This window comes from Nannospalax galili, unplaced genomic scaffold (assembly GCF_000622305.1).
Source record: "Nannospalax galili isolate Female #2095 unplaced genomic scaffold, S.galili_v1.0 scaffold1922, whole genome shotgun sequence".
In the NCBI taxonomy this organism is placed as follows: Eukaryota; Metazoa; Chordata; class Mammalia; order Rodentia; family Spalacidae; genus Nannospalax; species Nannospalax galili.
The window spans coordinates 642,170-670,011 of NW_008348865.1; positions in this window are offsets into that span (position 1 = coordinate 642,170).

Here is a 27,842-nt window from a genome sequence, read left to right on the forward strand (position 1 = left end):
CCAGGCCTGCTGTCCACACCTACTCAGGCCTCTGCATTCTTCGCAGGAGCTGTAGCAGCCACTGCCCCCCACCCCAAGTGCATTCCCCAGCCCCAAGTAATGTGTCCATTTATCACACCCCACTCAACACCAAATCATTGTGTCTCAGTGTACCACCAGCCAGGGCTGCGACAGCAACACCAGTGCCTGTTTGTCAATAAAGTGTTATTAGCACACACCCCACACATTTCCTCTATATGCTTTTTACATTGCTACTTTAGGCAACAGCAAAGTTGAATAGTTGGAGCAGAGACCCTGGGAGCTTAGACCACTTTTGATGCTATGACAAAATACCTGACAAAGACAACTTAAAGCAGGAAGAAAGGTTCTACAACAACGCCACCAGCTGGGGCCAAGTGTTTGAATACAGGAGCCTCTGAGGCCATCTCCTACTTATGCCACAACTGTCTTGCAGGCTGAAATATCCATGTGTAACCCCCTCTGTGGAGGGCAAGCAGAGCCTGAGAAACACTCCAGTGCCTCCTGAGGCTGAAGAGGGGCCACCGGTACTGAGTCACTTTGTTGTGGGCCTCTCTTTCCACATGTCCCAGTCCTCATCACACTCTCTGCCCTGTAAGTGGCAGAGCCCCTTTCCAGAGGTGGCTCTGCTTCCCCTGCTCTTGAATCTAAACAGACTACAGGACTTACTCTGGTCAGCAAAATACAGCAGAGGTAGCAAGTCAAGAACTCTCAGTTGATTTTCTGCCACTGTGACAGAATGTCTGTGGCCAGGGAATGTATAGACCCATGGAGGTTTATTCTGGTTTTGGTAGCATGGTGTTGGAGGTTGGGCAGGCCAAGACTTGGCAGCCACCTCTGGTGAGGGCTTCCTTGATGTGCGCTCACATGGTGGAAGACCTCATAGGTAAGACAGAAAGGGGGCTGACCTTCATCCTTCCCACAGAAACCCACTCCAGTGATAACGAACGGCATTAACCCATTTCCAGGGGCAGAACCCTCCTCCTGACCCACTCACCTCGTATAGCTCCCACCTCTCAACACTGTCACAGTTAAACTTCAACAAGGTTTGGGAAACATTCAAATCATAGCCAGGACCTTGCTGCTGCCAGGGGAACTGACCCAGACTAGAATGCTGGAGGGTGTGAGCCACTTGGGCTTGTCACTTTGTTACCCTAGCTGACAACCAACCAAGACCAGGGTACAGTGGCCCAGTCAATCAGCCCCTGACCTATAATTGACCCTTGACACACCAGGGAGCTCTGCCTAGAGCCCCATCAGAGCCCCAGACCTGAAAGCTGCCTGAACACTTGCCTTTCAATGCCCCTGAAGCTTAACGGCAATTTGTTACACAGCAGTAGCTGACTGATGTTGCACCCTGTAATTACTCATTCATGAGATACTGAACAAGGTACCGTGAGTCCCACTGGGCCATTTCAGGTGAACCCCATCTCTTTCACTGCTGGGTCTAGATTGTTCTGGCTTCATCAAAAACTGGGTGTACTCTAGCCTAGTGCACACACACATAGCCTCACCATACCTAACCCCTGTGTGATCAATCTCAGCTTTTTATGTCTTTTGCTTTTTTCTTGTCCTTTAATAGTTTATCACATCTTATTCGTGTGTGTGTGTGTGTACACTCATGCCATATACATATGTGGAGGTCAGAGGACAACTTTTAAGAGTTGGTTCCCTCCTTCCACCATTTGGGTCCTGGAATTGAACTAGAATTATTAGCCTTGGCGGCAATCAGTTTTCCCTGCTGAGTCCTCTGTTTTCTGTTTTGCATCATCTCCAACCTAAACTTACTCTGTGGATTATCGGTGTATGCGTGGTCCCTGTCCCAGCCTCAGACCCATTCTTCTTTTTTCACTTTACAACAACTTGATAGTAGCACCTGTTCTGGGAGACTATGCACTCTGGGTTTTGGATCTGATTCTTTCCACACTCACATGCAGCATGCACCTTGATCCTCAGTCAGGACCAGGACGCTGGGTGCGATGCTGAGCCGGGAAGTCTTGGTGCATTTGGGACCCCAATACTGTGAACTCATGATGGGTGTCCTGGGATGTAGCCCATGCCAGATGGTGGAGGAGCACCTGTGCTCGCTCTTCCTCGGAGTCCCATGGGACCACAGGCTTCATACAGCGTGCTGCTGCCCTTGTCTCTCATCCCAGTGTGTGGCAGACCCCGGGGCTCACAGTAGGAGGTTTTTTCATATATACATATATAGCATGTGTGTGGTACTATCACATGTGTGAGTGCACACAACCGCACCTAAGTGTGCAGAGGACCAGAACAAAACATGGGCATCCTCCACCATCTCCTCCTTGTTCCCCCAAGGCAGGGTCTCCCTGAACATGAAGCTGTTTTGGCTAGGCTAACCAGTGAGTGCCTGGGATCTGTCTGTCTACTCCATAATGCTGGGGTTACAGGCATAAACAGCCATGTCCAGCTTTTTACGTGGGTGCTAGGGATGGGAATCTGGGTCCTCATGCTTGCAAAGTGTTCTTAGCTGCTGAGCTGTCTCCTCAGCCCATTCACATATTTTAAGTGAATGGCTAAAGTAAAAATTTGGTCCTTGAATCATGCATTGCTAAGCAGGCTGTTGGTTGTCTGGTTGGCTGGAATCAGCAACAGGCCCTACATAGGTCTGAGCTCAATCCCAGCCTCTCTTGCCCTCTCTTGACCCTGAGACAGGACTCTCTGAGGCTCTGAGTTCATCCTTGGCTGTGAGTCGGGGCCTAGAAAACAGCAGGGGTTTGCTGCAGGCTGAGGGAGCAAGTGACTGAGGGACCTGGGGGCAGGGGGAGCAGGTGAGTCCCCATGCGCTGTGGTAAGTGATAGGGTCAAAATGGAGAGATGGGCATGAGGGCCCTGGAGACCTGGTGTGTCATTCTGAGAACTGTAGAATGTCACTGGCCTCAGTTTCCCCAGGTCTGAACTCTAACCTCCCATGAATTTAGTTGGCTGCTTGGCCACCTGGGATGAAGACTACATTTAAAGCAGGGGGGCACTCACAGGGAAAGCACTTGCTGGAGTTAGGAGCCAAAGCTGGGAGAGGTAGTGCACATCTATCACCTTGGTACAGACGAGAGTCAGAGACCAGGGAATCGCCAAAGGCTCATGGGCCAGAGAGCCTGGTGTACCAGGTGCAGAGGCAGCGGGAAACCGTCTCAACACAAGGTGGAAAGCAAGGACCAGCGCCCTAGACTGTCCTCTACCATGTGCTTCCAGTGTGTTGCAGTCACACACACACATGCACACATGCACATGAATATGAACACACATATATGCATATCCACAAGTACATACAAACACACACATATACACACACGAACACACACACAAATGTGCATATGAACATGCACATAGGTATACACACATACACATGAACACACACATACAAATATAGACACGAATATGAATACATAAACACACATATACACAAATACACACATGAACATGCACATACCTATACATAAACATGCACACACATACACACATATACATGAACACACATATACATGAACACACATATACACATGAACACACACATATATACATACATACACATATACACAAACACACACATCTATACACACATATATACAAATACACACTTGAACAAGCACACATACACACAAATATACACACAACATGTACATATATACACACACATATGAATACACACATACACACAAGTACACACATGAACACACATACACTTAAATATATATACACATATACACAATACACATACCCCACAAATACACATGCACATATACACACATGCATACACACATATGCACACATAAGCACATATACAAATACACTTACAAGCACACACATACACATGCACATACGTATGCACAGGCACATTGGACAGACACACACAAACATCATTTCCCAGGGTCCCTTGCAGCAGATTTGGCCAGGTAACCGCATTAAGGCCAGCAGGACACAAGCCAAGAGCTTTCACTGGAGTCTAGATTTTCTAACAAGCCACAGCTAACATAGGCAACGTTCCTTTGAGCCTACTGCGTTTGCTGGTGGGTGACCTTGGATGACCTTGGGTGACCTTGGATATGCTGATTGGCATCCCCAAACCACTAGGAACAGGCTCTCTTCCCAACAAAAGTGGGAGAGTTGTAAACAAAAGGTGCTTGTAAACAAAAGGACTGAGATACCAGACACAGGGCTGGCCTCTGGCAATTGGGTCATGGCAGACACCAGACTTCCATCACCAGTTGTAGCTCAGGTGTGCTGGGCCTCAGAGGTGTTCTCCACGAAGTGAAGTGAATTTCTTATCCCACATTTGGATAAAAATGATCAAGAGATAAAGTTTGAAATATCAACAAACCACATAAACTTGAGAAGTATGTTTAGAATGAAGTCAAAAGAAAAGCTGGAAGAAAATATTTGCAATCTACAGCAAAGTTGATGTCTTAAATATATAGAGAGTTTTCAGAAATCAAGAATAAAGACCTCAAATTCATTTTCTAAATATAAAAGACATAAGCAGATGGTCCCATATTAAGTGGTAACACATGAAATTTAGTATTCAGAAATGTTGTGCTGGGGAGATGGCTTAATGGTAAAACATTTGCCGTGCAAGCAGGAGGAACTGAGTTCAGATCCCAGACACCCCTGTAAAAAGCCAGATGTAGTGCATACCTATAACCCCAGCGCTGGGGAGGTGAAGGCGGGAGGAACCTGGGCTTACTGGCCAGCCAGTTCAGTCAAATCCTAGAGCTCCAGGTTCAGTGAGAGACCTTGTCTAAAAAACTAAGACAGGCTGGACTGGAGAGGCCGCTCAGTGGGTTAAGTGTGAGTACCAGAGTTTGGATCCCCAGCACCTGCACAAAAGCCAGGTGGGGGATGGTTGCCTGTGACCCCAGTGCAGGGGGTTCCCAGAGTGGACTAACTGTTAGACTAGCTGAATCAGGAGCCCATGACTCAGTAAATGAGGTGGAGACTGATGGAGGAAGAGGCCCAATGCCAACTTTGTCCTCCACATGAATGCACATATATGCAACACACACACACACACACACACACACACACACACACACACACACATACACGCACACATGGTCATGGAGAATAACCAAAGAAAATACCTGGGCTCAACCTCTGGCCTCTGTATGCACAGGCACACATGTGCACACGCACCTGCACACACCACACTCAAATGCTGAAGGGAAATGGAAATAAAAGGTGGTGAGGGTACCTTTCTATGCCAGTGGATGCCATACATGGTGGGAAAAACTGTTTTTTAAAAGTATTTTATTTATTTATTTTTATTTTATGTGTATGGCTATATTGCCTGGATGTATGTAAGTGAACCTTTGTTGTACAGTGTCTGTGGAGGTCAGAAGAGGGCATTGGATTCCCTGGAACTGGAGTTAGGATGGTTGTTAGCCACACATGGGTGCTGAGATTCGAACCCAGGTCCTTTGCAAGAGCAGTCAGTGCACTAAACCTCTGAACCATCTCTCCAGTCCCAACAGTGTTTTCTGTTGCTGATGTTTTTTTTTTTTTTAAATGTCATGGTGTCGACATCATAGTTGCACTCAGCAAGGATCGATCAATCAATAACTCAGGGATTTCCAGGAAGGTTTTGGTGGAAGGTTTACCAGAGAAATGGTGGCTCCCAGGGTCCACGAGGATAATTTAGGGTTTTAAATCCATTGGAGGAAGGTTTACCAGAGAAAAGGCAGTTTCCAGACTCTCCAAGAGTTTCCTCCAGGTGCAGTGTTTCACAAGACCCTGTGGGAAGCTCCTCTATTCTGCCTCAACCAGTTGGCCAGACTCAGCACCCAACAGTGAGCCTTGGAGATCCTGATGTCCTGAGGAGTCGCCATCAAAATGGTGTCTGTGACACAGCTGCCCCAGTCTTGGCCTACTCTGGGCTCAGGACACAGGTAAACAGGCAGGTGAAAGCCTGGGGTGTCAAAACATGACCAGGCCTGTCTGGACTCTGCAAAAATGCTGGTGTCATAGAAAAGAACAAGTTTAAAAGGTGAGGGACTGTTCCAAATAAAAAGAGAGTGATGCTGGGCGGGGTCGTTGATTAATTAATCAAGGGCTAAAGTGAGAGTGGGGACAGGTGGGCTCTGGGGACAGTGGGCTATGCATCACTCACCACTATCATTGGATGGGCGTGTGGCATGGGTTCTGGAAGGTGAGGTGATCATATGACAAGGCCTTGTCCTGGGTGATACATAGGGAAGGAAAGGGAAGAGTAGAATTGAATGTCAAGGGGGGGGTGGGAGAGAGAGAGAGAGAGAGAGAGAGAGAGAGAGAGAGAGGGGAGAGAGAGAGAGAGAGAGAGAGAGAGAGAGAGAGAGAGAGAGAGAGAGAGAGAGAGAGAAGGAAGAAGGGGCTGAGCACCAAATCTCTGTGAAGGTCCCCATGCCTCTGTCCAGCTTCCTTGGGCTCTTGGCTCACTCTTTGTGAATCTCCACACTGGGGAGGGATGTTCCTTTGTGGTCAGCTTCAGTGACTCAGTGACATCCTTGAAGTCACTCTGCCTGGTGGATCTACTCACTGTTACTTTCCACATGGATGACTTCAAGCTGGAGAGTAGCCCTTCACCTGTGAACCCTGTTTTCTTCACCCCTCATTGAGGATGGTGTTGAGGGTGTGCTGTGGCATGAGAGTCAATGGAAAGGGTGGGACAGGGGCATGTGGCAGGCTGAGCCCTGTCCGTCACAACACAGTGGGTCCTGAGGAAGAGCCCTCGGCATCCGGCTGCCCTGAGTGTGGAGCAGATTCCTGTGTCTGAAATCATGTCACTCTGTGATTCCAGGAGGGCTCCGTCTCTGCTCCTGAGAGCTGCCAGTCTAGTGGGGACCTTGGGAGGCAGATATCCTTGTCTGTGATCACCCAAAACACCTCTAAGTGTGTCCATTTCAGCACCCAGACCCCAGCTTACCCCACAGTGGGAATCTAGAGCCATGGAAGAAGGGTGGTCGGGATGTTTGGAGGGCCTTCTCAGGCTACCCCTTATCCCTGGTTACCCCTCCTGGGCTTCCTGACAAGCATTGAGGCTCTTAGTTCATCAGGAATGACTGCAACCCCCTGATTCTCCCCAGCCTCCCCCAGCTTTCCTGCTGATGAGTCAGAGGTGAGGGTTGGATGGTCCTCTGGGTTCCCACACATGCACCCTGTGGCACATCCTCCCGACTCCTCCTCTCCAGCCTCTGGGGCTCTGGGCCTCCTCTTTCTCTCCACCCTGAACCCCATCTCCATCCGCAGCTCTCCCTCTGCCCCTCCGCTCTGTCTTCCCTCCCCCTTCGCCCCTCCCTGCCTCTCCCAGTCTTTGCCTTTTTCTCCTCACTCTTGCCTCATTTTCCCCATGACAGTCCCTCTGGGGTGTCAGGACCCTTGCTGCCTGAGGCTGGCTGGCTTGGGTGCAGGTCTGAGTGCAAGCCGTCTCAGTGGTCTTGTCTCTCCAATGGAAACATGGGCAGGACCGTCCCTGCCAGGCTACGGAAGTCAGCCAGTAAGATCCACACTCACACCCATGGGCTGGCACCTCTGTGTCTAATCCAAACCAGACCAGGAGAGTGAGCAGAGAAAAGGAGCTGGGCCAAGCCTTCAGGATGCAGTGCTGGGGACCCTAGGCCAGGCCTTCCTGCTTTCTCCCCGCTTATCTTCAAAATTTGTCCCCAAACCCTGCAGGTTAGGGTCAGTGGTACTGGTCACCCCTGGCTGTGAGAAAGCCCTGGCTTGGGAGCACAGCCCTAGCCCTCAGCTGAGAGTATCCAGGCTCTCTGGGTCTCTGAGTCTAGAGAGCTAGAAGCAGAGGCCAGGCTGGGGTTGGGCCAGGGCTGCGGAGCCCTGAATCCCATCTCTAGGTGGCTCAGTCCCTGGCCTTGACCTTGGTGTTGGCCTCAGAATCCTGTGGCCAAGGATGCCACTGCACCCTCAGGATGGGCGTAGGAAGGTCTCTGCCATCTGCAGCTGGCTGCCTTGGGCCGGGTCACTCGAGGCCAGGCTTGTGCGGGAAGCTACATCATCGAAGATTCCTTCTCTTCCCCTCTTGGCACGCTGGCTCCCCACAGTCACTTGGCACCAGCCCTCTTTGGAGCGAGTCTGTTCCCACCACAGCTGGGGCCCAGGGACCCAACCCGGGTATGACGCAGCAGGTGCCCTGCCCAGGGGCCCAAGGCTTGTTCAAGTTCAGAGGGATCATCTGAGGCTGAAGAAGGCTCTAGATTCACACAGCAGGCAACCTGGCCTTGCAGTCAGCTCCATCCCTCCCCTGAACTTATCCATCAGGCACACAGTGTGCTCCAGTACACTGGACACAGGGCCGCCAGGCTGGCTCCAGTACACTGGACACAGGGCCACCAGGCTGCGTGAGGAGCAGTACTGCACAGCCCCTGCTGTGTCTCATCTGATCCCCCCACCGCCCCACCCCTCAGCCCTGAGAAACCTGTTTCCAACTGGACTGAGACTTCCTCACTGCAGAGAGTAATGGGCTTTAGGAACGAACGTTCCTGAAGGGCTTTAGGACAGACATTCCCAGTATCCCAGCGCCGGGGTCCCAAGGGTGTTTGGAGGGTACTGCTTACAGCAGGTAGAGGAGCTCAGAAGTTGTAATTAACTACTTTCTCATTGCTATAACAACACACTTGACTAAAGGAACTGAAGGAAGAAGGGCTTAACTTGGTATAGTCTGAGGGTGAAGTCCATCGTGGCGGGGAGTCATGGTGACAGCAGTATGAGACATTCGCAGTCAGGAAGCAGAGAGAGAGACAAATGCCGGTACTCGGCTGGTTTTCTTTTTATTCAGTCGGAGACCCTAGCCCATGGGGTCACATTCAGGGTGGGTCTTACTTTCTCAGTTAACCCTAATCTAGAAACTCCCTCACAGACAGGCCCAGAGGTCTGTTTCCATGGTGACTCTAGAGGCTGTCAAGTTGACATTCATCCACTCCTGCCTCCACTGGGGGAAACTCATCCTGGCTCTATGATCTTGACTAAGTTACTTAGCCTCTCTGGTCCCACATCTCCTTATCTGTAGAATACAGGGATCATAGCCACTCCTGGTGGCACAGTCCATGTGAGAAGCTGTGGTCACTGTTAGGACAGAACTTCAGGGAAGGACCCAGAGGGGATGGCTTCTTAGTGAGGTGAACTCAGGAGGCCCTGAAGGGGAGTGGACAGTGACTGGGGAGGACCTGGAGGGTGGTCCTCCTGGGACCTCTGGGAGAGGCCACGCAGGGTCTGAAGTAGACTTTTTTACTCCAAGGATATGGATCCAGGTGTTCACCCCTGGCTTTGCCATCTCTGTCTGAAGCGGTGGCTCAGGTTTGGTGTTTTGTACCCTGAAGGCCACAAGGAGTCCTGTACCAAAATGGTGGCCAGCCATAGGATCTGGAGTGTGAGGACAAAGAGTCAAGCAGACAGGGGCACAGCACCAACCACAGCTACACAGCATCTCCAGATAAGTTCCAGAATGCTCCCCATGCTGAAACACTAGCAGTGACACAATGGCTCGGGTCAGTAGTAAAGGGGACTCTGTGAAAACCCAGGGATGTGACCTCATTCAGGGGCTTAAAGCCCAGTCAGTACGCTCTTGGAAGCTGACAACAGGGTACCTGGCCGCCCAGAGGACACCCCAAGTCTCCAGGTGCTCTAAGGAAGATGTGGGGTGGCTGTCTGGCTTCTGAGAGATAGACACTGCCTGTCCTTCAGCCTGCGATCCTGCTGAGGCCAGGGCACTAATTGTAGAGGCAGAGTGCCCATAAAGCATGCTGGGAGCCACCACAGGTCAGCACCGGGCTTTGATTTAGTGTCAGCGCCAAGCTGGGAAGGAGGGAAGCAGGTGGGGGTAGGGGTTGAGGCCAGTGGCAAAAACACCCAGGCTGAGTGACTGGGCTGAGAGTGTATCCATCACCCCGGAGGAAGAGAGAAAATTACTGTGTAGATAACTGTTGAAGGCACCTCCTGTGTCTGGAGCTTTATCTGACTTTATCTCATTTGTCTCCAACTCAGCCACTTAATGGTTTGGATTATTCTACTTTTTAAGATGAGAGAATGAAGACTCAGAGAGGGAAAGGAACTTGCTCAGGGCCACACAGCAGAGTAAGGTTGAAGATCCAGAGTCCGGCTCTGGTGTCAAGCTGTAGGCTGCACCTTTGAGACACAACATGTGGAAGTAGATGGGGCAGTGGGGGTGTGAGTGGAAGGCTTGGGGTCACTTCACAGCCTCCTTTCCTGTCTCTCCAGTCCTCACTATCCCTGTGATATTAGGTGGTTAATGTCAGCTCTCAGGGACTTGGCTTCCTCCTCTGTAAGATAAAGACCATCAAAGTCCCTGATTCCTACCAATGGCTGAAGGACGAAGAAATTTAGAGTCTGGGCAGCTGATACTCCATAAGCACCCATCACCTGTGGGGACTTCTGATCTGTAGGGCTCATGGAGGTAGAAAAGTAAATTGCTGAGCCCGTCTCGCAGGTGGAATGGGAGGGGCCAGGTGAGCTTCCTGCGGTTCCCACGCCTTCCTATCCCACTGACCTCAGGGCTCAGCGGAACTCAGTGGTGCAGCCTGGCATGCACAGGTCCCTGGGCTCTATCCTTAGCACTGCAACACCCCCTTAGTGGCCTCCTCCCTCCATGGCTGATGGTAGAGACCTCAAGGGTCCTCTGGTATGCTGCAGGAATGTCCTCAAACTTCTGTCATCTGGGGGCTCTCATCTGTGGCACAGGCTCTGCACTGAGCACATCCCAAAGCTCACTGTCCTCTGGAGTCAGCCAGCCACAGCTGGCATGCACAGCCTGATGGCCTGCCTATCTCCCATTCAGAGAACGGGGCCCAGAACCCTCTCCAGAGCCCACAGATCTTCCATTGTCACTGAGCTGCACCTGCAGGGTTTTCTTAAAGATGTTATGAAGGAGCCAAGAACAGAGGACCGCAGGCAGCCCACAGGACAGGGGGCTGGAGGCATCTCTGATGCCCTGCCAGGCATCAGTCTCAGTGGCACCAGATCAGCCTCTCCACCCCACCCCCCCCACCAAACACAACCATGGTCATGTTGTAAGAGTCCATTTCCAGAACTCGCCACTAGAAGCATTTGTATTTTGTTGTTGCTGTGACGCTGGGAATTGAATCCAGGGCCTCTGATATGCTATGCTCAGCCATTTTGTTACTTTTAATTTTAAGATGCTTTAACTGAGTTTTTCAGGCTGAATTTGAACTCACTCTGCAGCCTGTGCAAACCTTGGACTTGGACTTTCAATTCTCTTGCCTCAGCTTCTTGGATAGCTGTGATTGTGGACCTTCATCTGGAGGGAGGGAGGAAGGGAGGGAAGGAGGAAGGGAGGGAGGGAGGGAGGAAGGGAGGGAGGAAGGAAGGAAATGACTTTTGGATAGTGTGAACATTTTACAAAGAGGTTTTCAGATTGTTGTGTCTTAACATCTTAACAATCTGGGAAGAAAAGCAGGTATATGAATAGCCACATTTGAGAGAGAAGCAAACTGAGGCTGACAGAGGATGAAGGCTGAATCTGGTAGGTGTGCCACTCAGCTCAGATCCCTGACTTTTGAGTTCTCTCACTACCTGCAAAGCTGTCGAATAGGCGGAAGTGGAGGAACAAAAAGGCCAGAAGGCCAGAAGCTTTTGAGGTACGGTAGATAGGGTCAGAAGAGAAATGAGGATTGAGTAAGGAACTGGTGATCATGATATTGGAAAGGCTGTTTGAGACCAGCTTGTGGGCAGCGGGAAAATCCAAGGGTGTGCATGTTAAAGAGAGAGAGAGAGAGAGAGAGAGAGAGTACGCTCGAGAGAGAAACTTTCCTCTGGCCAGAGGGCCACGTCAGCTCACAGCCAGTTTTCTGGGCCAATGTGTGAGGTTCCTTATGTAAGACGCTTGGCAGTTGAGTAGGTTGGGTTCCTAAAGATTATTATTTCAGCAAACCCAGCTTGGACGTGTCCAGAGTCAGCAGGAGGCTGTGCAGCACTCTCCAAGAAAGTGTGTGCCCCCCGGGTTCTAATTTCAGAGTCAAATTCAGGGAGGGGCTGTTTTCTTCAACTCGAGTTTCTGGAAAAACAGGCACTTGGAAGCAGCCGGGGGTGTGGATGGAGAGCTCATGGGTCTGGGGAGGATAAGATGAGGGCAGCTGGGGAGCCAGGGCCTCTCTCCTGCTAGTCTCTTCTTGCACTGGGATCCCCAGGAATAAAGTACCTGCAGATGCTGTTGGACTTGGGGTCCTTGTCTCTCACTCTTGGGGAACACATCTTGTCTGAGGGTCAGGTCGAAGGCAAGTAGATTGACGGCCACCTAGGCCTCCACCTTGGCTAGCTGACAGTTCATTGCTAGTGGCTGTCACCTGGATATTGCTGGTCTGCTGAGTGCCTCAGTTTCCCCACTGGGATCAAGAGCCTTGAAAATCTATGTATGGCCTAGCCCTTGCCTGTTTCTTCAACCCTTGATCCCCACCCCAGGCCACTTTATTCAAGTAGAGGTTTCTATCTGCCACCCACTGCCCAGATGCTAGAGAACAGCCCCCATCCCTCAGCCCCAGGTCTTTCCTTCTGCCTGGGAGTCCCTGTTTGGCACCTCATCTCTCTCTGTATCATCTTCAGGTATCTCTTAAATATTGCTTTCCCCAACCCCACTGTGAGTTAGAGGCAGAGCTGTGCATTCTGGAACAATTCTGCATTTCTGTGGCTGGAGAGCTCAGGAGACTGGTCTCTCTGCCTGAAGCCACGTCCATCTTCTTCCCTGTGGTCCCTGAACTCAGCCCAGCATATGGACACTCTCTCCATGGTAGTCTACAGATGTGTACCAGCTAAGGGCAAGTACAGAGGTCAGACTGGGCCTGCAGAAGCCCAGGACCCCAAGCAAACAAACAGACAGCAGCTCCAGGCACCTTCTACAGTTTTCTGTGATGGTCGAGTGGAAGACCATGCCCCAGCAATAAGGAGATCCTGCCACCTTCAGAATTCTGTGGCCACATGCTCCTAGGAGCTTCCTTTGGGGGTTACGTCACCCTGTTCTACTGGCCATCCCTCCATCCTCCGGTTTCCTCCCAGGCTCCTTTCCAGACGTCTCCCGAATCACTGGTGCCATGACTCTGACAACTCCCGCAGGCCGCTGGCAGAGAGCTCAACCTCTCATGCTTCCAGAGTCCATTCCCGAGGCTTCCTGGGGGACCTACCACTCCTTCTCACCCAAAGCTGTGTCATCCAAACATCACGAGTCTAGGTGAAAGTCAGTGTCTCCAGTCTTGTGGCCTGGACTTAGTTTTATGGGCTTTGGCTGTCTGGGGCGGCCAACGATTTCATCCATCAAACCAGGACCACTCCAACACTAATGCTGAATTTATAGAAGTGGTTAAACAAAGTGTTGACAATATGGACGGCGTGTTTCTGATTAACACGGCGATTCCAAGGGGAGCTGCCATCTGGGGGGAGTCAGTAAAGCACGGCAGTGAGTTCCCAGGCCCAGGCAGCCAGGCTCTGACATGGCTGGATTAACAGATGCTGCACAAGGAACTGAGAGTGTGACACAGGCATGCGGGCTCACATTCAAGCTGGAGACCTTGCTCTCTCCCTTTCTCTCCCTCTCTCTCTTTTTTTCTTGAGAGATCAAATCTGAATTCGCTTCTAGCCTGAAGAGTTTCCATCAGGAAATTCTGCCAGCTCCAGCAGCTCTCCAAAACCCAGTCCTTGGCCTGACCCCTCTCTGAGGTGAACAGCTGACACTTGCCTCGTACTTCTGGGTGCTGTTGCTTTCTTTAAATCATCTCTTGTCATCACATAGTGGGGGAGGGGCAAGTCTATTTACATTTTTTAAATGACTCTGCGCTCTCAAATACTTCAGGATTCAATGGAGTTGCAGTTCTGGCCCACAGTGCCCCTTCCCCCAGCACCTCTACAAAATACCCCACACAGTCTTAACTGCTTGTCAGAGCTACAGCTTCGTGCCATGCTGACCAGATCAGGCATAGCTGATCAGTAGTTTTTTTCAAAAACAGTTCTATGACATCTTAGCACAGGTTCGGGCAGGCGACCGTCACCTCCATGCTCACACTGGAAGAGCCTTGAGTTACCATTGTGGCTGTAGCCCCTTCGACCTGAACCCTGATGGCCAACAATCTATTTTCATCACTGAAATGTTGTCACTTTAAGAGTGTCACAGTCATAGATCATCCAGGATGTAAGCTTTAAGATCAGCCTCCTGTTGTTGACTTTTCAGACAGGGTCTTACTATGTAGTCCAGCTGGCCTTAAACTCCTGCCCCTCCTGGCCCAGCCTCCTGCATGCTGAGATCACTGGTGTGTGCCATCAAGATCAACCTTTGTTTCTTTAGCATAATCCCTTTGGAATCCTTCCATAGGGCTGTAGGTGTTAAGTTGTTTGTTCCTTTTTTGTTGGTGAGTAGTATTCCACTATATGGATATGCCAGGATCTGCCACTTATTGGTTGAGGAACACCAGTCATATCCAACTTGAGACAATCGTGAGTAAGGTGCTATAAACTCGAACAGTTTCCTCTGTAAGTATCTACAGTAAACAGAGGCAGAAGGAGTGACTCGACAGGAACAAAGTCATATAGCTGCCAGAAACAGCAAGAATTGAATCCAGGAACAAACCCCAGAAATTGTATTCCTCCTCAACCATCTCCAAGACTGAAAGCCTCGTGGTTAAAAATAACCTCAAAGTCCTCGTGGGTGTGAAGGGAAGATGTGTTTATCAGAGGTCTGGTGTCCCTGTGAGAGTGCCCAGTGTCTTGCTCCACAAGACCCATGTCATCCAGAAAACCTAGAGTGAAGTCTGGGTTTGGCTTAGTCTACAGAACTTTTTGGTACAGCCTGTACCTCCCCGTGGCTCCCCCACCCTCTGTCTGTTGAGAAGGCGGCTAGCTGTTTTCTTTTGGCCAGAGTTTCCTTCTCCTTCTTTGCCCCTTCAGAAAGAACACTGTACCACTGAATCCACAACACTCTCATCAAAGCAACCCCCAGGCCAATCTGATGGAGGCAATCCCCCTAGTCGAGACACCCTCAGATAACTCTGGGTTGTGTCAGTTTGGCAGCCCAGATTAGACACCACAGGCTCCTAACACCCTATGTTCTGCTACCCCAAGTCACCTGCAGTCAGTGCCCCACCTTGGCCAGCTGCCCAGGCCCCTTGTGCTCCCTGCCATCAGAGGGACAGAAGACAGGACACGGGCTGGAGCAGATGAGCAAGCAGAGGTCAGGGAGGGACTGGCCTTAACTGCCAGGGCTCCTTTCCAGTCACCCTTCACCTGCAGTGGCTCTCGGAGTCTGCAGCTAGCTCACACTGTCTCATTTCCGCCCTCCTGGCCCCCTGTTCCCCATAAAACTCAATCTTCTTTTGTTTTCAGTTCAATTAAGGGACCATAATTCCACCCAGAAGGCCACACACCGAAAGTGTGGGCAATAACCAGGCTGGGCTGGAGGAAGTGGCAAGGCGGGAGATGACCCCCCAGGGTCTCTGAGGGAAAAAGAGAGTCAGTCCCAACTTACAGACAGTGGTGGCACCCACACCTTGTGTGTCCTTGGCCAACAGAAGTATTCTTCTAGCCTCAGTTTCCCCATCTGTGAAGTGGGAGCAACAGCACCATGGTGGGTCTTGGGCCCTGGTTCCCATTCACCCAGACTCTAGAGTCATTATTTCAAAGCTAAATTAATGAAGGTTTAAAAATGTACCAGCCATGGACCTGGCCAGGAAGACTGCCAGTGGGAACTCACCTGACTGCTTCTGCAAGTGTCAAAGGCTTCCCTCTAAGGATGTTGGGGCAAGGGACCCCTTTGCAGCCTTACCTCCAAACATCTTTCAACGGCCAGCAGGAAAATAGGCAGATGCCAGATGTAGTAGCAAGTCTATAACCCAGTACATAGAGGAGGTGGAGGTAAGAGAATTGGAAGTTCAAGTTCATCTCAGCAACTTAGGGACTTTGAGGCCAACCTGAGCACCATGGGGCCCTGTCTCAAGAAGCCAATAGTAACAAAATAATAATAATAATAATAATAATAATAATAATAATAATATTGATCTATACCCATTAGACAAAGGGTTTTGGTTTGATTTGGTTTGGATTTTTTGAGATAGGGACTCCCTATAGCCACAGCTGTCCCAGAACTCACTATGTAGACCAAGCTGCCCTCAATCTCACAGAGATCTGCCTGCCTCTGCCTCCCAAGTACTGGACCATGCCCAGCCCTAAGGGATTTTTTTAGGAAATTTAGCTCTTTTCTGGTGACCCTGGGGAAGGATCCAGGACACCACCATACCACCCTAGAGTCCAGCCCCTCATATCTCGTGCTGTAATGTTGACCTGGATCTGTGTACATCCTCTGTGCATCTGATATCACTAGCAGAAACTGACCATGCCCCTGATACCAGAAATGCCACTAGGATAATTATCCTGATGTGTTTGTTCAGGGGACAAGACATAGTGTATGTCTAGTAGAGATGCTGTGTGTGTGTGTGTGTATGTGTGTGTGTGTGTGTGTGTGCACATGCACGCATGAGAATGTGGATGCGGAAGCCAGAGGCTGTCAGCGACATCGGCCGGCTTCCTCAGTCCCTCCTCACTTTATGTTTTGAAGTGGGATCTCTCACTAGCCTGGAGCTGACTGTTAGGGCTAGACTGGCTGGCCATTGAGTCCTGGGGTACTGTCTCCCCCTCCTCAGAACAGAATCAATGGCTGGGAAACACCAACAGCACTAATATGTAAATATATTTCTTTCATTAAACAATAGGCAGGCATTATCAGCAGACTCCAAACCCAAATTCACCGGAAGGCCTTGAAATCATGTTGAAATTACTGGGTTTGGCATGGGAAGGGAGTTAGCGACTTCCCAGTTTTTCAATTAGCATGAGCGACTTTCATAATTAAAATGCACTCACACCTGTAGAGTGAGATGGATACCCACCTGTGGCTGAGAATTGAAGCCTCAAATTCAGGTAAGAAAGAAGAATATTTAATCCCTATAGCTCAGCACTAAGCACAGTTGACATTTTCATGCCTTTCCTTACAGTCTTCTTCATGATTCACGAGCACACGGATTTCTATAAAAAGCTGGAGTTACACTTCGTGAGAAATTTTGTTGCTTGCTTGTTCGTTAGAGTTTCCTCACAAGAAAGCCTCCAAGGTAGGTCATTAACAAGTGGTCTGGCTGACTCTGGGAGGTGATGTGTGGGACCTCAGGGTAGGTCACAACCACCCTGTCCCCACTGTGTGCAACAGGGACTTAGGGTTCTGCACATCGTAGGTGTTCAATAACCACCACTGCAGATGGATTTAAAAAGCTACAGAACAGCGGCTGACCTGAGGTTCAAGGTCACAGTCTCGGACTATGTGGGATTTCAGGCCTTTGATAAACACAGTGTTTACCACTGGTCCCCACAGGACATATCTGGTGGTAGCCAGGGCTCCGAGTCCTCTCCCTCAGAACTGCTGGTTTCCTCTCTGGTTCTCTGAGTCACTTCAGGGTGGGGAGTCAGGTTCTGGCCACAGGCTGGCTTTGAATGCAGCCAAAGCAAATGACTGAGCTGATCCCTGTGGGGAGCATCATTTCTTCCATAAAGCTGCTTTTGATGGAAGGTAAATCACTCAGCTAGGAGAGACAGCATCCCAGACAGCCATCCTGCCAGACAGAGAGAGAGCTCTGAGAGGCTGTAGGTGATTCTACAAGCTTGCTTCAAGCCCCAGATCCCTGAATGCCCACAGATGAGTGGTTGACAGCCAACATCGGGTAAAAGTCTTTAAGCCAGACAATTTTTAAGGCTTAGGTTAAAAAACTTAACTGGGAGTGGTGGTGCATGACTGGAACCCTAACACTCAGGAGGCTGAGGCAGGAGGGTCAGGAGGTTGAGACCAAATGGGCTACATCATGTCCCCAAAACAAAATAAGAATGTTTTGCATATAGAACTGTATTCAGATCTTACCATAACTGGGGTTCTTAGGGCAAACACTTGGGCTGCCTTAGTAAGCTAGGCTCGGCCACCCATCCCCACATACAAACTGAAGAGATAAAGAGTGATAGAAAGTGGAGAAGGATTTGCTCAGTTGTGGAACTGGAGTCCCCCAGCTCTGTAGATGTGTCTGCCCAGTACACTTCTTGAGAGTCCACAGGGAGTCCAGCCAACCCTACCACCTAACCTCTGTGCTTAGCAGCCCCAAGGTTCCCAGTGTCCCATGTTCTGTGCAAGTGTGGAGCACAAATCCTTCCCTGAGTTACTTCCCAGGTCAGTCCAAGACTGTGAACACAGCTACCTTTGACACAAGGTGACCAAGTTTGAAAAAGTCAGGGAAACCCCTTTCCCTCTGCATATCTGTGTCTCTGAGTCCCTGGAAGAGGAATAGCTGGCCTCCCCTGCCTTGTGGAGACATACTTCTCCCTCCCCCCCTCACACAGAGCAGGTACCCTCTGCTGCAGCTCTGTTCTGCCTCCAGGCACCCCACATCTTTTTCCTGGCAGTCCCAAGGAGCACTCCCAGCCAAGGGACAAGTGAACAGGAACAGCCATGGTTCAGTGGCAGCTCTTGAAAGTCAGTTCAGAGTGAGCCAGAGAAGGGATGTGTGTCTTGCTGGGTGTAGGAAAGATCCAGAGAGCTCGCCCAAAGGCAGCTCAGGCCGTTGGGTTTCGATGTGTATAGTACAGCCCCAAGCCCAAAGCCTGACCCTTCCCAGCTCTGCAGCCCCAGCCTAGTGCTGTCCGAGGTGCCCTGGTCATCTTACTACCATAGGCCTGTCCTCTTTCTTATGTTGGGAACTCTGGCAAGTGCCAGGCACTCTCCTGCAGCCTCAGGGAAGCAGTCCTGGTTTACCTGGGGCTTCCTGCCTGCCAGATAGGCCTTTTCATGGTCAGAGAGCTGGGTACTCTGAGTTAGTGCTGCAGAGCCCACCACCTCCTTCCCTCTCCTAGGAAGGAAACTTCTGGAAGCTGGAGACACCCGTTCCACTCACTCATCTCAGGGGCCACCAGAATTTGGCTCAGAACCCTGTGCACAGTAGGTGTGCTGAGTCTGCCAGAACCCCTTCTGATTCCACTCTTTAAACAGGCTGCCCTTCCCACAGCCATCAGTGTCCTGAATTCACGGCCTGTTGCTTAGTGCCTACCGGGAGAAAAGCTCTCATTGGTTCACATGCGCTACTTCTGGGAAAGCAGTACTCTGACTGGCCAGGCCTGGGTCAGCTGAGGCTCCTACAGCTTGGCAGACATCAGGCAACAAGAATCCTGTGGGGGGGAGGCAGGCAGGACAGGAAGAGGCCAGTCAGCTATGTCAGTCACTTTGGTGAAGTATGATTGAAGAACTTGGAGAACTTCAATCTTCAACTTCAACTTCAATGAGGGAAGGATTGATTTTGGCTCCTGGTTTTGGCCATCTCGATATGAGTCCTTAGTTCCATTGATTCTGGGCCTGGGGTAAGACAGGAACAAGACACAACTGGGACCCAGCAATGATGGAGAAGCTCCACTTCACAGCAGGCAGGAAGCAGAAGGTAAGGAAGAGATTGGGACCAGCCAGCTTTACAGGCACACCTGAGGGTCTGCTTCCTCCAGGCAGGCCCCACCTCCAAACCTTCCAGAACTTCCCCAAACAGTGCCACTGTTTGGGAACAAGCACTGAACACATAAGCCTGTGGGTAACAGTTTCTTTCTAAGCCTGGGCTCCGTCTCCACCAGCAGGCAAGTAGCTCTCTCTCAGAAAAGATGCTTTGCTTGACCCAAGTGTCAGACTGTGCATGTGTGTGTGAGCGCATGCACGTGCACGTATGCATGTGTGTGCTTATCTGTGTGTGTGCATGTGGACATGTGTTTGTGTGTGTATGTGCATGTGCACATCTGTGTGTGTATGTGCTTGTCTGTGTGTGTAGGCATGTGGGGGTCAGGGGACAACCTCAGGTGTTGTTTCTCACTGTCCACCATTTGTTGAGACAAGCTCTCTCAATGAACCTGGAGCTCACAGATTCAGCTGGGCTGGTTGCCCATCTCCACCTCCCCAGTGCTGGGGTGACAAGTGCACACCACGACTTCTGGCTCTGGGGATGGAACTCGGGTCCCCATGGTTGCATGGCAAGCACTTTACTGACTGAGTCATCTCCCCAGTCCATGTGCTGAATTGTTTTGTGGGGCATCTCATGATCGGCCCCTGAAGGGGCAATTCTGAATCTGGTCAAAAGAGTCTGGACTGAGCTATTAATGAATGCAGGTACTGGGCAGTCAACAAGCTTCTGTCCTCCCTCCCTCCCTTCCTCCCTCTCTTCCTTTCTTCCTTCCTCCTGTTCTGTGTTTGGGATGAAACCTGGGGGTCTGTACATGCTAGGCCAACACTTCATCACTGAGCCCCTCCTCCAACCCACTCAACATGCTGTTGCAACTTGAGACTGGAGCTCAGGAAACTGCCATCCAGTTTGGCCATGGTCTGTCAATAAAACTTTATAGTAATACAGTCATGCACGGTCTGGAGCAAGAGCCTTTCTTGAGGGACCCCTTTGGTCTATGGCTCCAATAGTTGAGTAAGTGATGTTCAGCCCCAAAGCCAAGCTCACTGATTTCTGTGGGAAATAGAACACAGGTGGGCGAAATAGGGGGCAGCTGGCATCCAGTTGCCTCTTGTCTATCCTGTGCTGCAAGGTAGAGTCTAGAGGTCTTGCTGTCTGCATTCTAGGCAGTTGAAGTGTTTGGAAGCAGACCTGAGACACACACAGGCAGTGGCACTAGTTCAAGCACCATCAAAGCAGAGGGGTGTGGGGCGGGAAAAAGATGGCAGGCATCCAAAGGGGTATCACAAGCAGGTGACCTTGTGTGACCCTGGAGCTCAGTCCCTCAGGAGCTGGAGGCAGTGGAGAGAGCACACCTCCCTCGGCCTGGTCTGAGACTTGGAGTCCCTGTGAGTGCTCCTGGCCAGGCCTGTGTTGCCTTCAGGAAGCCCCTTTCCCTCTCTGCAGAGGCTTCGATTTTGCTCTCTGAGGAGGAGGGCTCCCGGAGTTCTTCCAGCCCTGAGGCTCAGACACTGCCCCAGGTGTGATCACTGGCTGACCTCTCTTCTACAGGCTTGTTGCTTGGCCCTTGGGGACCCAGCCAGTGTGTCTTCTCTCTAGAAATGAGGTTCTCAGGGTGTTCATTCTTGCTCTGGCCCTCCTGCACAAAATGAATCCGGTGGAGGGGAACTTTGCTAGTGCTATGTGTGCATCCTTGCCAGCTCTGTTCTTGGTCAAATGTAGTGTCTGGCCACATCAAGGGCTGTGGAATGAGGGTCTCAGGGCAGGAGGCCCAGGTGTTTGCCTTCCTTGGGCATGCTGAGGCAGCTGACATTGGAACCCACAGCAGTGTGACTTAGTGCTCAACTGGTACCTCTGATTCACCACGTGACTTCAGAGAGTCAACTACTCTCTCTGATACTGTCTTCTCTCTATTATGCAAGGCGTGAGGCTTAAGCTGGAGACTGTGTACACAGCTGTGTAATGTACATTATATTTGTAAATTGTCACACGCTGCCTGAGCTTGCTGAGAAGTTGACTTTGGAAGTGGTACCTCCCTCGTATCAGACCCAAGCATGTTTGTCTCTTCAAAACTCCTTGTCCAGCCATGGGTTGGCCCCTTTCACTCTGTTCTGAGGAAAGGAAAACAGCAAGGAGCCAAGAGTAAAAGCACCGTGCCCTTGGGAACAGCTAGAAGGTAAACCATGTCCAACCCAGGTTACCACTGTTTATGTCAGAAAATAAAAATGCCTACAGTGAGGAGCTGGAGAGATGGCTCAGCAGTTAAGAACACTGGTTGTTCTTGCAGAAGACCCAGGTTCGAATCCCAGCACCCACATGGTAGCTAACAACTGTCCGTATCTCCAGTCCCAGGGGATCCTACAGCCGCTCTTGACCTCTGCGGGCATTGCATGACACGCGTGCACTTACCTACATGCAGGCAATACACACACATAAAATTTAAAAAAAATTGCCTACAGTGGTAAAGACCGGCCATGGACAGAAAGCTCAATCTGGAACTCCAGGTGATGGCCTCAGTGTCCTCAGCCAATGTCTGGTTGTAAGCCTGACTTGACCATGTTTTCCTGTTTATCTGCTGCTTCTCTGGGTCTGCTACTCACCGCAGGGACAAAGGACCTGCACACGTCTCAAGATAGAGGGCTGGAGACAATGCACCCCACCATGGAAGGAGCTTGCACACCGTCAAACCAATAGATAGACTGGGTTCAAAATATCAGCCACACATGTCCCTCTGCAGTCCCACCCTCACATCAGCTATGTGATCAGACGTCTCCTTCTTTGGTGAGCAGTGCTAAATGGTTGCTTTTGAATAGAGGTAGAATAATGACCCTTCTGCACTTGAGGTATAAACACATTGGAGATCTTATTTGATGCATCAGTTAAGAGGGGAAGAAGAAGCTAGAATGACTGACTGGAAGGATTTAGACAGCATGTCCTTGGGCTGCTGGAATGCTGGAATGAATTTACAAGAAGACAAAAAAAAAGCTGATCAATAACTCTAGGATGATAATCAATCGCGTTTCCCCAGAGGAGAGTCCTCTGAAGCCTGCGGCAAGCATTGTTGGGATTCACATCAGGTTGTTTTGACAAACAGCTATGAAATACTCCAAGAAAAAGCAGCCATCTGGACCCTTCCCTACTTCCTCTTCCTGTCCTCATTGTCACGGTTCCGGAGGGGAGGTGAGAGGCTATGACTTCAGAGCCTCAGTTTCTTCATCTGCAAAATGGGAGTGAGGAGGCCCCGTGTGATCTGGCCATCCTCGGTCTACCATCCATAGTCATGTCTCTCTCATGTCAACTCTGTTTTCATAAAGAGGTGAGTTCCCTTGTTTTTTTTCTAATACTGTGAAAATAGACATAGAACCATTGAGATCAGGAAAATGACCTCATCTTGTGCTAGTCAATCCAGGGCTCTGTGGTAAGCCAGAGACTAGGAAGATGGAGGAAAGACCTGAAATGATAGGACACATATGCACACATGTGAGCATGCACACACACCTATGTGCACACATCCCTCCACATGAACATGCACATATGCACACACATTCACACATGCGAACATATACACAGACACATGTACACACATGGCCATGTACATACAGCACATTCATGTATATGAGCACACACAGACATATGAACACACATGTGTGCATGTGCCTATACACATACATACATGTGCACGTACACATGTACATACATGCACATGTTCTAGAAATTCCTTGCAAATCTTTATAACTTGCCAGCTACCTACAAAGAGTGACAACCACTGAGAACCTATGGAAGGCCAGACTTAAAACCAGGCTTGAGACCAGCTGAGAGGGAGGCTGTCATGGGCCAGGGAGGCAGATCCATGTTTCATGCCTCCTGCCTCAGGCAGCCCTCCCTGGGCCCCACAGTCCTCCCACTCTCACGTTCCCTTCTCCCCTCCCTCCCAGCTCAGTCCTCCTGTGACTCACCACGCAGGAATGTGGGAGTTCTGGAAGCACTGGGCAAAAGCCTTTTCATTCCTTCGATGATGAATGCACCAGGCCCTCAGATTAAGTGGCTGGGCCAGTCCCAGCATCTCCCACCTCCTCGGCCTAATTATTTCTGTACAGAATGTGTCAAGTGCCCGCTTCCCGGGAACTCACTTCGCATGCAAACATTTGGTGATTAAGCGAGGCTTACTTAATTAAGCACTTGGTAATGACTCTTAAACCAAAGAGCAGCGAGCGGATTAGGCGTCCGTTTCGTGCTGGCAACTTTAAAGACGCACTCAGACCTTGGGGAGGTGCACAATGAGCCCATGCAGGGAGGCTCTGTGACTCAGTCACTCGTTCATTCATTCATCAACCAACCAATGGCGCATTTCCAGGAGTCAGAGGACACAATGAACAATGTCACCAGCAGCACTGCCAAGAAAGTGCTCAGAAGGCAGGTGATACCATGGCAGGAACAGGACAGTAGACATTTTGACAGTTAGCTCCAGAAGACACCAAGCTCCTACTGCTGATAATGTAATCATGTCATCATATTTACCCCTGCAAACACCACCATCATCATCGTCGTCATCATAAGCATCCTCCTCCTCATCGCCATCATCACCATCATCATCAGTAATCATCATCACCATCACTAACATCACCATCAAGACCACCATCATCACTATCATCACCACCATCATCACTGTCATCATCACTATCATCATCCCCATCACCAACATCACCACCAACATCATCATTATCAACATCAGCAGCAGCAGCACTACCATCATCATCCCCACTGTCACAGCTCTAAATCCTTGCAAGGGAGTTTGCACTCTCTCTTATTGCTTTGAAACTCTGCCTGGTTTCTGCCACATCCGTGGTCCTCGGAATTAGCCGTCTTCCACTGTATCTTTTGTCATTTCCTTCCTTACTCAATGGCTTCCCCCTTTCCCATGTACAATAGACAATGTATTCTGGATTGCCTCTAAGACCCCATCTGATGCTCCATGATATTTGGAACCCGGAGCATCTCCCTTGGTGTGAGGTCCAAAGACCTGGCCCTGCCCTTGTAGCCATACTCTCCGTGCTAGTGGAGTCCTCAGGCCTACAGAGCTCCATGTTAGAGTTGGGGGGTTCTCAGCTCTGGGTGACCCTCATCGATTGGCTTCCCCTCTCTGACTTACAGACCCCTCACCTTTCAGAGTGCCTCTTTCGGGTGACCCTGGGTTGGCACAGGTGGCAGTTATGAGCTTACTGAGTGAAGGCGAGGTCTTCCAGTGCAGCTACAGGGAATTCTGTAGGCAATCTGAGTGGGAGACAGGGCTTCCATTTTGAGGGCTTCCATATCATCTGGTACTCAGCACAGTGACCTCAGGGTTTTGCGGGTGTAGTTAGCATGAGTCCAGTGCATGAGTGGACACGTCCCCAAACCCTGGCCAGGCATTCCTCTGTCACCACTGCTGGTAGTCACTGTAATTAATCCATGCTCACTCACTCTCTATGTCCGGTCTGGCTCCTGCAGAGCAGATTGCCTTTGCTAGCACCTTCCTGTTAGGGTCAGCAGATTAGGTTGCATCTGGTCAAACCAAGGCCTTAATTTAACAAGAAAAGCCTTGTGATTACACATGGCATTCCCAACAATACTGCCTCAAAAGGCATTGCGTCCTTTGGAACTATATAGTTAGACAACAGACCACGTGGGCTGCCGCTGCTCTCCTGCACTCTGTCCCTCCTTTGTCCACAGCAGTAGGCTCCTACTGTATTCTTAATATTTATTTTATTTTTAACTATGTGTATATGTGTGGGTATGTGTATGTGAGGGCAGTGCCCAAGGAGGCCAAAAGAGGGCATCAGACCCCCTGGAACTGGAGTTACAGGTGATTGAGAGCTGCCATGTGGGTGCTGGGAACTGAACCAAGTCCTCTGCAAGAGCAGCCAGTGCTCTTAACCTCCCTAGGCTGCATTCAGGGAAAACAGTTTATTCTGTTTCCCTTATATACAGCTTCCTGATGTAACACAGCAGAAATCCTTAGAGGGGCTCTTTCTTTCTTTCTTTCTTTCTTTCTTTCTTTCTTTCTTTCTTTCTTTCTTTCTTTCTTTATTCCTTTCTTTTCTTTCTTTCTTTCAAGGGTGGGTGTACTGGACAGTCAGTCAGTCTTTTTTGTCCTTGTAGGGAGTACAGATGCCAACACTAGAGTCGCAACATCCATATTGTCACCACGAGGCACCTTGGATTAGGTAGTCTTGTGCTAAGGATTTTAGAATAGGAAAGATTAGGTATTTCTTGATTATTTAGACACAGAGACAAATACAAATTCAACTCACTTAAATCACAGTCATTCTGAGTCTCTTTTCCCAGAGACTGTCTGACTGGCTGTCATTCTTAACTTACACAACGTTCACAGTGGAAGCTCATCTAGAACCACCCCTCTCCCGTTACCTGGCACGGGTGCTGGAAACATAGCATCTCCATCTTCCTGTTTAAAGGCTAATGATGTCAGAGTTTGTGAGTTATGTTTATAATGGCAGTGCTTGCTATACCAATGGAGTATAAGGATTTGATGTGATCATTTACAGCAGTGTAAATTATCACACGTTTTAGAATGAAAATTCTCAAGTAAGTATTGGGGGAATCTCTGCATTTTCCTCCTTAAATATATTGTCGGAGCTTTGAAAAAGCTAGACCAGGGGCAGGACAGGCCTCCTCCCTCCATGTCCTGGCACTAGAGGGAGGTGAGCTAGAAATTCAGGAATCTCTACCATGGGGTAAGCAGAGCCTGAGCTGGGAGCCCAGGCTCCCAGTCATAAAAGAATCGCTTCTTTGGGTTGCTAAAAGATTTCCTGCCTTCCAGGAGGCCCAGCAGTATCTCTGCCTTCTTAGTGTTTCCTGGCCTGGGGTGCAGCAGGAGTTATAGAAAGCGGCTGGCTGTTTGGACAGATCCCGCAAGTGTTGGGACAGCCAAAGTGGGGACTGGGAGGAAAACCCTGTGATGAGATTTGTCCACAGAAGGCAGGTAGGGACTCTCTGACTGTGAACAGATCCATCCCCACCTTTTGGGCTAGGGCATTGGGTCCCTGTAATGCACCCTGTCATCCCACTTGCAGCTCTGGTCTGGTTACCTGTGCAATGGGGTGTGTGACCAGCAAAACTCTGCAGTTTAAAGCCACACTGGGGCCTGTGACATCCACCCAGGAGGCAGCTGTGCAGAGTGGGATGTGGCTGTGTTGGCATCAGTCACTCTGGAGTGTGGCAGAGTCTTCTGTAGAGTCCGAAGGGCCCATCTCATGAACTGTGGTCCAGACATGTCTGTTGTCATTTTAGCTGACACCCAGCAGGGACTGTGTGTCCAGATTGCGTCATTTCACATAAAGGAGGTACTGGGTGCTCCAGGCAGGGGCTCCTCCACCTAGCAGTGAGCCTGGGTCCCAGTCACACCTGTGTTAGAACCCATCTTATCTGGGCCTGGGCTGTCAGCCTCATCATGGGGCTGTTGTTCTAACAAGGGTGGGGACCCAGTCCCCAGCACATGAGGCTTTGGCTGAGGGTAGGCACAAAGGAGACCAACCTGCACCCAGGGCTTTAGTGTGGGAACCTCCTTTCTGTATCCAGGCTGATCTTTGGCTACATACTAGATACTACAAAGGTTCCAGAGTGGTGAGTCAGCCGAGACCTCCACAGCCTCTCTGCACTTCTCTGGGTGAGACCATGACACTGGCAGCTCCTGGGCCAGTTCCACCTCCACACTGAGTCACCCGGAGTGATGCCCCTGGAAGTGGACCTCTGGACCCCTGCAGGGTGTTCACAGTCTTCTGTTAAGTTTCTCCGAGCACCTAGCACAAACACAGTTGCCAGTCACACAAGTCATTAGTCCGGATGCTCTGTGTTCCTCCAATCGTCAAAGCATTTGAAGTCCAAGGCTAAGGCAATATCGAGGGACTCTGATGGGTGAAGACCTTCCGCAGGGTTGAAAGCAGCTGTGAGGGTTAGGGTGACAGAATGGAGCTGGCCTCAAGGGCTGGGCAGAGAAGGGACACGACATCAGATAGCCCCAAAGAGGCTCTCTTAGCAGCCCACCATGGGCCGGGAACTAGGGTATGAAGGTAAATAACTGAGGCTTACAGACTCCAAGTCTCCTGGGAAGGACAAACGGGCTTCGAAGCTGGTCTTGCTAAGAAGGGTGAACACCTCACTTGGGCCCAAATGTCACTGAGTCAGGACACAACTATCATTGCTGCCTCACCTAGTGTCTGTCCCTCCTGCTTTGGTCAGACCCTGGCAGACCTTCTGCCCACCTATCCCACTGTCTGTCCTTTCTTGTCTGCCTTCAAAGCCGAAGGAGAAGTCATCATCCTTAACCTTGCCTCCCAAGTCACCTCAGTC